A 14,167-nucleotide genomic window follows, 5' to 3' on the forward strand; every position below is an offset into this window, starting at 1 on the left:
TCGAACCGTGTTCAATACCATTTGTATTTCTGGGTGTGGAGTTGCAAAGTGGCGAGTGGGGAGTGTGGAGTGGGTGTGGGCCAAAAAAATAAAAACAGTAGCCGGAAAACAATTCAATTGTTTCGATGTAGTAATTACAATTTGTGAAAATAATTGAGGCCAGCGATTTGAAAGCAGGCACAGACATCTATGTTTATCTGTCACAATTCCACTGATTCAATTAAATGTATTTAACCCAATCGTTTGTGAATTGATTTAAGATACGTTGCCCACATTTATGTAGGTAAATGTAGTGTAGTTAAATTCCACATGGAACAACCCGTCTTGGGACTTTGAATTAATTGAGGTATTTGTGGTCCGTTTGTTGTTTAATATGCACATATATCTACCAAATTTGGTAAATAATACCAATGGATTATAATCGATATAATTGAAAATACCCACTTTAATAAATTACTTTTAATATATTTTTATTGTTTGGCCAAAACACTATTTCCTAACAAACCTTTGGTGGGAAACCTGGTTCGATAAATTTCACTGGAAAATCAACTTTTGACAAATTGTAAATCAATACCCTTAAGTTTGCAGGAGCCAATCAAGCCAAGTGTATCGAGTGCACAAACTTTGGCTAATTGTTGCAATTGCACTTAATGAAGTCATCAATCGGGCAAAAGTATTTCAATTTATTTTCCCTTGCGGCAAATGCAATCGAGAAGAGTGAAAATTTGACTCAATTTGGGCAAACACTTGAAGGTGTTTATTTATTTATTTGCTTATTTATCAACACGCCATGGCAACCACACACTAACTTGGGGAAAAAAAACTGAATACCAACATACAAACAGCCACCACGGAAGTGAAGAGTGTGCGTGTGTGTTGGCCAAGTCACAGCTGTTTTGCCGGTATAACAGTATGACACGTAAAAAAGGTAAACAAACCGGCTGATGCAGTTTTACTTCCGCCGAAGAGAGCAATGTGTGAGTTTTCCAGCTAAGAGAGCGGGCCAAAACGCGAAGAGCGGCTTTGAAAAATGGCCAAGTCATTTGAAGGGATTTAAAAAAGAATTCGGTTTTCGGAGCTAATTGCCTTCATCTGTTTGGCTGTGGCCACAGATGAATTGCCTTGGATTTTTTTTGGCTCTTGGCCACTTATTATTTCTTACCAAATCTAAAAATCTACTACTATTTTCTACTACTAAATGCGGTCGAAAAGAGCAACAGCTATAAGCCGAAGCCTTCGACTTCGGGCCATGCCGGCGTTGCACGAAAACCAGTTCGTGGCCAACTCTTCCTCTTCATCTTGGCCAACAGCGACTCAGTGGCGAGCGTTTTTGTTTGGCATTTCAGTTGAGCTTTGCCAGCCGAACGAAGAAGTCGAACTCGACGCTGCGTCTCTTTGCGTGTTGGTTTTCCCAATACAAATCTCTCAGTTCGTGTCCGCGCTTTAGAAAACTGAAAACCCAAAGAAGCAGCAATATCACTCGCAGCAGCAGCGGCAGCAGCAATAAAATCAAAACACGTTTTACTCCCGCACATTGAAAACGGTAATTTGAACCCAAGAACAAAAAGCCAAACAAAATTGTTGAATTAATTAAAAACGGTAGCCTGTTTTCTCAAGTCTAAACGAACAAATGTTCTGCCATAGATTTTTGAGCAAATTCAAATCGCTGAATTTGATGACAGGAGAAATGAATGCCAGTGTGGCCGAATGCGTCTGTGAGTGTGATTGTGGCTGCCTTCTAAACAGCCTTGAAAGCTGGCTGGCAGCCTCTGTCAACCGAATAGTTGCTGCTGCAACAGCAACATCTAGCGGCAGCAGCAGCAGCCGAAGCAGCAGCAGCAACAACTGACAACAAAAGGCTGGCAGCAAGTCACAACAAAAGAAAACAGAAGCGGCAGCTGACTTTATGACGTCGCCAGGCCTGGCGTGTTAACCTGGCCAAGAGCAGCTACCTTTACTACCTACTATATAGCTACCTGGCTAGACATGAAAGCCTGTGCTTGTGGTGTCTATCTGTTGCAACTGCAACCTAAGCGCTCCTCAACACACACACACAAACACGAGCGGAACTAAGCCCAGACTAAACACAAAACACACACACACACTGCTGCACATGTGGAATGAAATTCGCTTTTGTTTTATGATTTTCATAAATTCTTCAACAGCAAACAAACGAAAAAAGTTTATATTAAAAAGAAGAAAATAGCTAAAAACGCGCAAAAAAAAAATTATAAGAAAAAATCCCTGTGTGTGCGAGTGGAAAAACCGGTTGCAGTTAAGGTTCCCGAGTCGCTGGGTGTGTGTGTGTGCGTGTGTTTGGCTTTTTTCGCTTGGCACAGGGCGAAAATAAATAAAAGCGATTAACTTGAGACAGTTTTAGTAGCCACTGTCCTCCTTCGCACTCTCTTTCGAGCCCTAGAACCCCAGATATAGCCTTAATCCCACCGGAATCCAGCGAAAAAGACGAAATCCGGGGGGTAGGCAGTTAGCCAAGTAGAAAGGAAAATTTGCAGACATTTGTTTGCCGGCAGATTTTTTCATAATTAAAATGCCTTGAGGCTTTCGGATTAGAAGTAATTTTTATATTGCATTACTCCTTTAATATTTAATTTTTGCAATTAATTAACATTTTGGCAGCTCATGTTTATATGTTTAAATAAATTTTCAACATGTAATGCTTAACTCTTAATTTATTCATTATTTCGTATTTCTTTATTGTTTCAGCATTTCCCAACAAGGATTTAATTTCCAATCAAAAAACCATTTAAATTGGTTTATAATTTCCGAAAATATTTGTGCTTGTGTTTTTTGAATGAAAGTGTGTAACCAAAAATATGGAAATTTCGCTCATAAATATTGATGTGTATTATTGAATATTTGTGTCTTTTACTTTGAAGCCGGTTTCGTTTCTGTGTCGATATTTTGCATTATTAATTACAATTTACGTTCATCAAGTGGAAACAGTCAAACAAATTGAGAGACAATTCAGAGACAAAACATGGAAAACTATGTGTGAACGATGTGAGTAAATGCAAAGCAATTATGTTTTCTTATCCATATATCTTTGAACTGCGATTAATTACAGTCTTCATTGAAATTTCCATCCCACTCCAATTCTCGGGGGGCCTTTAAGCAAATTTGGCAAAATTTCAATTTCAATTTAAATTTGCAATTAAATTGGATTGTTTTGCATCTCATTTGCTACCTCATATCCCGTGTGTAATGCCATCTAATCAGCATCTTTCCATTATTTAATCGTTTATATTTACACCCTCTCACTCACCCTCGGCTGCAGCTCAGCAAATATTACCCATACGACATGGTAGCCCAGCGAAACGTGCTCGGCATGCTCGAGTGAGGCAAATCAATTAAAGTTTCGCAGATTTTACGACCACACTGACTAAATGATGATGCTGTTCGCTTAAAACTCACTTTAAAGGCAGCGGGACGCGCCTCTGAAAAACTGCAAAAACAAATATCAACAAACGCGTGCAACATTTGCATAAATTCCAATACACTATTATTATTTCTGTTGCTGTTGCGTTTTTGTCGTTTTTCTGTTTAGTATTTTGACCAACTCGCGAATATTCAAAAGCCAATTGGGCAAAGTTTTTTGCCAAATATGCAAATACACGCGTCGAATAATATTTTTGTTTGACAATTTCTGCTGGCATTTTATCTGTTTTTGTCGCATTTTGTGGCAATTAAATGACAGCGAATTAATCATAAAAACGGCGTAAAATTTTATTTACAACATTTATTCGCCAGCTGTCGATGCGGCAAGGAATAAACATAGGTCGATTTGTGGATGCAGATAGAGCAGTACGCCGCTCGTATTAAAAAATCAATAACTGCTATGTAATATTAGCTTATAGGTTCCGCTTTTGAACTATGGCCACGAAACGCACTGTACCAACGATTTCATAAATGAAAATGTGTGTGTACAAATGAGGCACGTGGGCATTGGTTGGCTTAGGTCGAATCAACTTGATTTATGTAAATTGGAAACTGTTCGCATAGCAAAACAAAGTTATAATTGAGAGGCGAGATTAAAATGCACTTTTCGATTGGCTGTCGTGAAGAAACAACACACAATGGCTTATAAATCACACTTGAAAAATATTTTAGATATTTCCCGGAAAATGTAATGCACATTTTGAATCAAATAGTGCTTAAACATTTTTCATTGCAAAACTTTTGCATCCACACAGAAATGAATTCCTTTGCCGCCATAATCCTGCGGTAATCCCCAATGAAGATTCGAGTTTCAGTTGGACCAAAAATATTTTCCACTTGAATGCCGGAACAGAAATGCAATTAAATTGCACTAAATGCAGCAGCTTGTGGGCGGAATGGTTCTGAATGAAATTTGCTGTGAGAACCGAATCACTTTTGCCTCGCCCTTCTTTTCCTCTTGCAGCTAATTAATTTGGCATTAATTTTAATGCAATTTGCTCGCTTATCTCAAAGGCCAATAAATCAACACGGAAATCGGATTCCCATAATTTCAAATGCACCACATAACTCATATTTGCCTTCGGCTTTTGGTATCGGTTAATTAAGAACCAAAAAACAAAAAAAAGAACATTGAACACCATTTAAAGCCCAACAAACGGTAGGGCAAAAAATAATGAATAAATTGCGTAGATCAGGAATTATATCATTTCTGCCCTGTCGAGTGTTAATTTGAAGATAATTTTTAATTATGCCCACAGTCGGCCCAGGCGAGCACGTTAAATTGCCTTTTAAAATTCAATTTACATTCGGTTTGGCTTTTCCGTAAATTGTTCACTTTGGGATCGCAGCTCCAGTCATCATTACTTTGCGAGGGCTGATGCAAGAGTTTGTCGACTATTTCTGCCTAATCATGTGCTAAAAACGATTTTCAAAGTTATGCATCTTTAAAGTTTCAGAAAGATTTGATTAATTTGTTTAATGAAACAAACTATTATTATATGTTATATATATTTTTTTTTTTTAGTATTCAAGATGACTAAATAGTGCATAATATTAATGACTTTCCCAAATCTTAATATTTTATTTCTAAGTCAGATTTCCCTAATATTTAATAAAATTCCCTTAAAAACTCTTCGAACTTCCTCCGCCAAAATCCGACGGTCTTGACTTCGACATGGAAACCGGAGACGGGCCAGAATAAAAACAATTACACGCATGTGCGTAAGACTTTGGCAACTTCGTGGCTGGGCCAACTGGGCACCCGAAGATCTTTTGGATCTTTGAGCTCTGGGGTATAGGGTCTCGGATCTACCCAACCCGCCCTCCCCTAGCCATTGTATTTTTTTTCTCTCTACAGGAAGCTGCGTGGCTTTGGCATTTAAAAACGTATTAATTTTGACGCGCCGGGCCGTAGTTGTTGTTTATGCTTGTTGCGTGAGCCGACACTGATGATTGTATCTGTATCTGAATCTTTAGCCATGTCCGATGCCGATGCCGATGGTTCGTCGGTATTATATCGGAGGCACCACCGATGAGAGGAGTGATATAAATGCGAATAAGTTACGTCAATTTTCGTGTGTTGTATGTGTGTCTGTCTGCCCTGGCCTTTGGAATACTTTATCATTTCGTTTTTTGTTCTTCCTACTCCTCCATCTGCTCCAAAAACCCCTTCCTCGGCAATTCTGGTTCTTTTTCTGGTATTCGCTAGCCGAAGGTCTACAACCTTGGCGGAGTTAAGTCAGCTTTGCTGGAGCTGGCTGTCACTTCAACTCCGGCGAAATGGAAGATTTCCTCTTGACAGATTGTTCTGCCAAAGGTACGCAGGCAAAGACTTGGCCTCCCACACAAAATGGTAGGAATAGAGATTACAAGGATGAGGCAGGATTTTGAATTATATCTACTCAGTAAAGATTCGTAATGACATATGACTTTTAAGACCAGCAGACCATTTAAAGCCTATTAAAGCATGTTGTTACTACAATCTATAGGTAGATAATAATAGGGCATCTTTAACTTCGTCTATCAGATTCCCTCATATTTCCTGATTCAGTTTAATTCTTGGCGCATAATTAGCTGCTATAAACTGATAGGTTTCCCTATGACAAATGATGTGAACCAGCCAGCAGAAACAGAAGTTCTCCAGAGTGCTGGATGTGTGCGTAAATATTTGCATAAATATTACATATATTAATGCTAATGAGGCATCAAATGGCTGACGATTACGAGCGGATTGGCTGAAGCCAATGACCCACAGAGGAATAAAATGCTGGATTGATGGAATCTTAAGACCTAAGACCCAAGAAGGCCAAGATCAGAGACCGGCCAAAAGAGCCGACTGGTGTTTTGGTGTCTGTTTTGGTGTTATAAAACATTTCATTACACGATACAATTGAGTGAACGCCTTGAACTTCCGCTTCAAGAAGTTCAGCGCAGTTCAGAGCGCCGGGCCAAAACCAATGAAGTCAGAGTTGGCCAGCGGACTTTGTTGTTGTTATAGTTATTGTAGCACTGCTCGTTGCTGTTGTTGTTAATATTATTGTTGTTGTTGTTATTGTTGGCAAGCAGGAGGTGGGGGAGTCGCTGGAATGACAAGCCAAGCCAAGACGAAGACGAAGCCTCTTGTCCGCAGTCATTTTGTGCTGAGTTGTATCTGTGTGTCTGAATCTTCATTAGTGTGGATGCACTGTGAGAAAAAAAAATTGCAATATATATCTGAGATTTTTTTGGCATGCGTTCGTTAAACTTAATTGCCTTTTGAGCAAACTAGTATATTATTTGTAACCTATTTTAGTATAGAATTACTTGTACTACAACATTTCTCTCAGTGTACATTTGTGCGGAGCCATGTTTCACACTTCAGAGGGCCTATCGGCGGCCTCAGCAGGCCAAACAAATTGTAAAGTCATAGGCGAGGGACGAGACCAGCCGCAAACTCCAAGTCCAAGAGCAAGTCCAAGACGAAGTCCAAGTCCAAGTCCATGACCAACTCCAGGTCCTCCTCGAGTGGCCGGAGCAATGGGGGGAAGGCAGAAAATAAAGTTAAGCAGTACAAAAAGGCTTTTAATTTTAATTTGCATATGGCAGAACGCGCTGGAGCGGAGCTGGGGAACCCAGGGCAGAACAAAACCAATCCGAACTGAACCGACTATCTGTAAGTTACTCGTACATGCAACGCCAAGTGGTAGAATGAGAACAACTTTGGCCCTTCGCGGCGGCGGGGAAAATGCAAGTTAAATTTAATTTATCTCCAGCAATTGCCGAGCTTGAAGAGGGGTCTTTTTTAAAGATTTTCTTTTTTTGTTATTTTTATTTTTGCCATTGTTGTTGCTGTGTGAAAAATGAGCCAAATAGGAGTTCCAGCCCGAGTCTCACTCTCTTCTTAAGTGGGTTCAACTCTAATGACCGCGTGTGAAAATGAAAATGGAAAATGCTGCCTCTTCTTGTGTCTGCTATGTATTTGTTGTGCTAAGCTTGTAGTTGGCGGCGTTGGCGGCTTCATCATCATCGCCACCACCACCATCATCATCATCATTATCATCTCCGCGCTCCAGTGGATTCACCACGGCCAAGGAAATCGCGGGGAGCAACATGTGAACTTGTGAAAAATCGAAATTCCAATTCAAAGTCGCAACTTTTGCCAGCCATTCCAGCCCAACCAGCCAGCCAGCCAGCTCTTCTTGGCCAACGTTGAGAAATGATTTACGCTTAAATAACATGTTGCATGTGGCAAGTATGTCGTTGTTGTTGCTCTTGCCGACCAGATCGTGAAGTTCTTCTTCATCTTCCCCCTTTTTTTTGAGTGGCCCATGGCAATGATAATGAATTTCTACCTTCGCCAGGAAATAACTCCGAGAAAATCTTAAGAACAGAATTATACAAAACGAAAAAGAAGTCAAGTCCGGGAGACAAGAGCCACAAATTAAGGGATTCAGTGGGGGATTAGATTCAGGTCAGCGCCATCGATGCCCACAAATTATATTCAATTACAAGTTGGCATATCAAGATTTCAGCAAATCAATTATGGCCCAGAAATTGCCAAGAAAGAATTAATGAAGAATCGAATTTCTTAGAAGAGTGAAAACAACAAATTACACTTAAAATTAGAGAGTGATATAAAGACAATGTTTAGCACCTAGAAAATTAATTAGTTGCAAAGATTGTAGTTATAATAAATTTCTTAATACAACATGTTTTTATTGAACTTCAATAGGAATTACAAACATTTGACATCAACCGGAAAACTTATTCGGTAATGATTTCCAATTTTTTGACAATTATTTTCAAATTATCACAAGTTTCGTTGAAAGTTTGCAACCAAACGAAATTGGTTTTGATGTTATGAAATTCACTGTTCAAGAAAAAGACAAAAATGAAGTCATGAGAACAAAAACCAATCGGTGACAGAGTCTGGGCAAAAAAAACATACTGAACGGACAAAGGCAAACAACTTGGAGGTAAAAGCTGGAATAGAGGTGGAAAATGCTGAAAGCATCATCGAATGCAAAAACTATTTTCGAGGGGGGAACTTGAATGACTCGGGCACGAATTGATGATTTTTTTGTAATATTTGTTTTTCTGCACATTTTACATAATTTTCCCTTTCCACAAACCACTCAATTTCAAATTTCTTTTGTCGAATGCTGAAATTCACAGAGATTATTTTGTAATATTTGCCATTCATAATTTGGCTACAAATCGTGGCTCATTCTCGATTACTTCAGTTAGCATTAAGCAAAATCCCCAGCTGACAATGTAAGCACAGAAAATGGCTTTTAGCCAAGCACCTGAGGGGAATTTTCCGCCATCCAAGTGTACTTTTAGTCTACAGAAGTTTTAACAAATTCAATTATGTCCAATGTTTTACTGATGGCTTTTTCCACCTTACTTTTTGTTTAATTGAACAATGTGTCGAATTTCGATGGTTTTTCCAAGCAGACATAAACCAGCTGGAAAAATGTGCTTATTTCACTGCGAGAATTGAAAAGGATTTAATTATCCAGATTAAATTTAATGCTGCTAAAAATGGCACACTGCCCTAAGTAAATAATTTCATTAGCCGGTGCCCAAAAGCAGACAAAGAACTAAAAAATAAATTTGCAGCATTTTTCTACATAAATCCAGTTCATGCATATTTGGCTCGTTTTATTTTGCTTTTAATTTTTTTTTTGCACCGGACATGGCTGTGCAATTTGGGACACGCGCCCACAGGCCGACAAAGGGGGGGCTAGAAAAAACTGAAAAGGAAAAAGAATATTGATATGTGTGAAAAATGGCCAACTGAATTGGCAGCGACACCAACAATGCGCAGTCAAATTGGCCCAAAAAAGTGACAAATACCTCGATACAGGACCGACAGGTAAACTTTTCCACTTTTCCACATTTCCACAATGCCACTCCTCGCCCAGCACTCTTGTTGCGACATCTCAGTCGCAGTTGCAACAACAATCGACAGACAGATGGCCAGACAGTTGGCAACCCAGACATATGGGGCTCAAAAAAGGCTGCTTGGCACATGCCAAAATGGCAACCGCAGCGTAAAAATGCCAAACTAACAAAAAATGTGTTCGCATAAAAAAATAAAAATAGGAAAAAAAAGAAAAACAAAGGGAAAATGCAGGCAACGCAGCGCAGTCAAATACCAAATGATTTGTCAGCAATCGTTGCAGTGGGGTTGCGCAGGGTTAAGGGAGAGTAAGTAATGGGTTAAGGGGCAGGAAGTGCACTGCCCCAAGGCAGGAACCAAAAAAAGGGGGAAGCCTTTGATGGCGGCGCTCATCAAAGTCAAAAGATATGCGAATATTTGCATGCAATTCAGCAGTGGGAATGCGCAAAGTTAGTTGAGGCAATCTAGTACTTTATCGGATTGGAAACCAAACAAATTAATGATTATTTGGTGTTTACATTTTTTATTCAGTTAGACATAACACCAAGTCCAATGCCCTTGCCCGCATTTTATTACTTAATGTTATTGCATTTCTCCTCTTTCTCTCCAAACTAAACCACTCATCCGATTTGCATAAGTCTTTAATTGATTCGTGTCATTAGGCCGATTAGTTTCGTATTGAAAATAATGAATAACCGAAAGCTACGCCAGCTGGGCTGACTCGGGCAATCATTAGATCAGCCAGGTCTGAACGATTCTGCAATACCGGAGTTATCCAATACGTTTGGATCGTGATTGCCAGACAAATGACATTTGACATGTTGTCTCGAACAGAGAAAAGCCAACTTAATTGTTGCCTGCGCATTGTGGCCTCTCCATATGGCAACTTTATGCTTATCTGGATATAAGAGGAAACCGAGAATAAAAGAAGTAAGTTGCTCATAAATTTGTTTGTTGCCGTTGCAATTGTTTAATTGTGGCCCGGGTCCGGCCAAGACCAAACCAAAACCAGCCAGCAATGTGGCTCGGACTGGACTTGAAAGCATTTTTGTTTCGGACTGATAATCGGTTTAAAAGTGACTCAACTTTTCGGCTTGCATGTGGCAATTGTCTGTTGTTTGTTGGCCGTCGCTTGTTTGTTTTTTGTGGCCGCTACTGCTGCGGCTCCTGCTTTTAGAAATTATTGTCAATTGTGTGCAGCATAAGCTGAATTAAATTTCAAACAATTCAACAAGTTTTAATTGCGCCACGGGGAGCGAAAGAAAGAGGATTTTCGGTTGCGAGATTTCCAGAAAATGTTGTGGTTACCCCTCAAAGCTGGTGACCTTAGGATTTTCGGAGTTGGGAGAGGGGGAGTTGGGAGGCGGAGGCGGAGGCGCAATCAAAAATCTGATTTTTCCCTTCATAAACTGGCCGCGGGTGATGTCAGCCAGTCAGTTAGTCTGTCAGTCTGTCAGATCGTGATCGATGCTCACAATTTTCATTCAGTTTGTTATTGTTCTCCAAGGAATGCGACCGCCGCTCGGGGCTAGAAATCGGTTTCGATTTGACCGGGCCAACTGTCAACGAGCCTCAATCCGCAATCCGCAAATCCAGCAACTGTTAACTGTTGGCAAGCAATTGCAGCTGCAGCCGCAAAATATGGCCCATAATTCCTGAGCTTGGCCCTTTTGCTGTCACTAAATCGTGCTGTCAGGTTTCTCATTGCTCATAGCTGATAGCTCTCAGCTTCGAGTTCCCAAGTTCTTAGCCCTTCAAGATCGTGTCTTCAGTTTCACCGGATTCTAATTGCTAATCGAGTGAACTTAGTTAATTTCTTGCTATTTCATCTTTGGGCCATTTCTAGGGCATCAGCATTTCCCTCATTTCAGGGCAACAAACATAGTACTGTTGAGATCTATGATTTCCTTGAATTAATTGAATATTGTTGAAAATATCTCAACCCTTTTTGATAAACTTTTCTTTAAAGGTATACAAACATAATAGGCTTTTAAAGAACATCCTACAAAGAGGGGACGTTTCATTAACTTTTATTTAAATTGCTATGCTAATAGAGCAAAGTCTTTCCATCTTGTGGCCATTTCCTGGTCATTAGCATTTCCATTTTCGGTAGGACACTACGAGTAGTAGATTATGATTTTCTTAAATTAATTTCAAATTCGACAGGGTTTTAATTGAATCACAGCACTCTGTACGGCGCCACTTCAATGCTGGCCAAATCCAAACTCTGAGCAAAATGCGACTGGAAACTTTAGCAGCTGAAAGAGCCCCAGAGCCAAAAGTCCGAAATGAAGATAAACACCCAAACATTTGCACACATGTTTTGGGGGCGGTGGTCCGGAGGAGGCGTGGTCGGTTGCCAGAACTTGTGACAAACTTGGCTAACCGCCATGGCAGAGTTTTGCATGCTGTACGCCGTTCCATGCCATTCCATGTTCTGCTAGCACACATGTCGTATACGCAATATGCACAAATAAATGTCAACTTAGAAGCGACTGCAGCTATCCCTTTTTCCCCCTTCCCTCCTTTTTTTTTACCAAAGAGCTGAGCCCGCATTTAATAAAACCGAAATGAAATTAAATATACCACAACTGCTGACAAAATGTCAAGTGTAGCAATAAAGATGGGATAAACCAGAAAAGGGATAGCCAACGGCAGCCATCCTAATGAATTCCACCAAAAATGCGGGAGAGCGCAACAAATGAAAAATTATTTAAAGTTGAAAACTGGTAAAAAAAAAAACAAAACCGACGCCGCAGAAGGAGGAGAAAAAATTAATTTAGCAAATTTTTAATTGCTCATGTCGTTTGGCGAGGCAGCCAACGATCGCATCAAGCTTCGCTGAAGCTGGCGGCTATTTGCTTTTGGCCCGGCTTGCGTGCTTTTGGCCGTGTTGTCTTCGCGTTGCCTTTTCTCTGTTTTATTTTATTTTTTCGCTTTTCTCGCCTTTTTCCACACCGCATATGAAGTTGAAGTTTAAGGTCAAAAAGAGAGGATTTTGCGAATCGCGAGGCGAGATATTCGCGCTGTCATCAGGGCTGAAAATTCGCATATGGCTCGCTTCTTCGCAAGTTCAAGAGTAGCAGCCACGTATGTATACAAGTATAAACTTATTCGCTCCGAGCAAATCAGCTTAACCCCAGAAGAGCAGCTGTCATCATCTGGCGCGCTGATGAAAATTTCATGTTCGCCTGCTGGTCCCGAATACTTTTTTCCATTTACTGTCACGTGTGCGACAATTCAATTGAAAAAGCATTCCAATGGCGAATTCCTCATGCGAAATTGATTCCCCCCACAAAAAAAAAGGGTGCTGGTTGTAAGCGGATGTATTCGAGCAGCTTGACAGTTTTGATTTCGTGAAAGTATATTTGGAATTTTATGAAAACAAGCAGCAGCTGGACTGGACACACAATCATTTGATTTCTGGTTTAATGTAATAGTAAATAAAGCGGCAGTGAGAGTTCAATTCATACAGAACATCTGATACAAATATTTGGAAATTATCAAAAAGTATCTCGTAAGCTACGAATGTTGTGGGATTATTCAATCAAAGTCAAACTATTATTATTAACATACAATTTAAATGCCTAGCTTTGCACGCCAATTATTTGGAGTATCTAATGGCTAATGGTTCATTGAGCCAGTAATCCGTTCTATTATAAACACATCTAAACATATTTTAATTAAATTAGCTAAGCCGACTTCGCCAAATGCCAAAAAGCATTTTGCCAAATTTGTCCAACCGTAAAAACGTTTGATTGCATATATCGGAAATATTTGCCAAATCCGAGCACTCAACGTAAATGAGATTTAATCACAGTTTGGCATTTGAGTTGTTGTTAGATCGGCTCCCAAGCGGCTTAGTTGGCAAATATTTTTCTGTCGCCACAACAAATTGCTCCCCATTGAACCACTCGATTCCCCAGACCCCGAACTCGGAAAACTCCACATTTCCATGGGAGCCCAGCCAAATGATACGGAATGAACGAAACGCATCCCATGGGGATCGATCGGCGGCATGGTGGTGCTGCTCTTAGTGCTCCTGGCCCGTTTGTCAGTTTGGCAGCTGGCTCATAATTTGTAAGCCATATGACTGCGGGCAGGAAGTTGGCAATTGGCCAGGAAGAGATAGAAAGGGAGAGACAGAGAGAGTGTGAGCGAGGCAGAGAGAGGGGGAAGCAAAGACGATCCATTTAATTACCTATGTATGTGGCAGGATACGGTGGCAGCCACCGATGCACCGGCCACTGCTGCCTCATAATCGAGTGGCCAGATGGAGCTAATCAGCCATGGATATGGCCATTTATAAAAGCCAACAGACAGAGCTTCTCATTCTGCTCTGCACTTCACTCCACTCCGCTCCACTCAACTTCAATCCCGTCGCAGTTGCAGTCGCATAAAATGCAAATTTGCATTTGCCAAAGCGATTAGTTCGTGTCGAGCAGCAAGAGCATTCGAGAGCAATAAAAATATTTGCCATTGCAGCAATGCAGCTGAAACAAAACTGAATTAATCAAGGGCGAGGGGGGATGGTTAGGGGGAATGCTGATGCGGGGAGGGAGGGGCCAAAGTGACATCCGTTGCTCGTCAGCTTCCGCAGGCTATCAGCTACACTCGGAGAAAAAAGGGAACATATATTTTAAGGAACACAGCACTTAAAGTTCCATTTGCATATGGTTACCACCCAACGAAGTGCTGGCTTTTTGTTGCAGTGCAGCTCTTCATCGACCATGTTCTGTTCGTTTTGCTTGGGGCCTCCCCAAAGACCGAACAACGGAAATGTTAAATGCCGCCAAGAGGCAGCCGCACCGCCGCCGCCGGCAACGC

General features: G+C 40.6%; 1 protein-coding gene across 3 annotated transcripts in view; it reads left to right on the forward strand.

Annotated features, from left to right (window-relative positions):
- The first annotated feature begins 1,360 nt into the window (after positions 1–1,360).
- Positions 1,361–14,167, forward strand: part of LOC6609877 — a 77,058-nt gene continuing 64,251 nt past the window's right edge. For 2 of the 3 annotated variants that reach the window (XR_004361325.1, XM_032714987.1), the window contains exons 1-2: positions 1,361–1,543; positions 2,725–3,021. The gene's annotated coding sequence lies outside the window, so the exon portion shown is untranslated. The remainder of the gene's footprint in view (positions 1,544–2,724; positions 3,022–14,167) is intronic. The other variant, XM_032714988.1, reaches the window with a different exon arrangement.

This window comes from Drosophila sechellia, chromosome 2R, assembly GCF_004382195.2.
Source record: "Drosophila sechellia strain sech25 chromosome 2R, ASM438219v1, whole genome shotgun sequence".
Classification (NCBI taxonomy): Eukaryota; Metazoa; Arthropoda; class Insecta; order Diptera; family Drosophilidae; genus Drosophila; species Drosophila sechellia.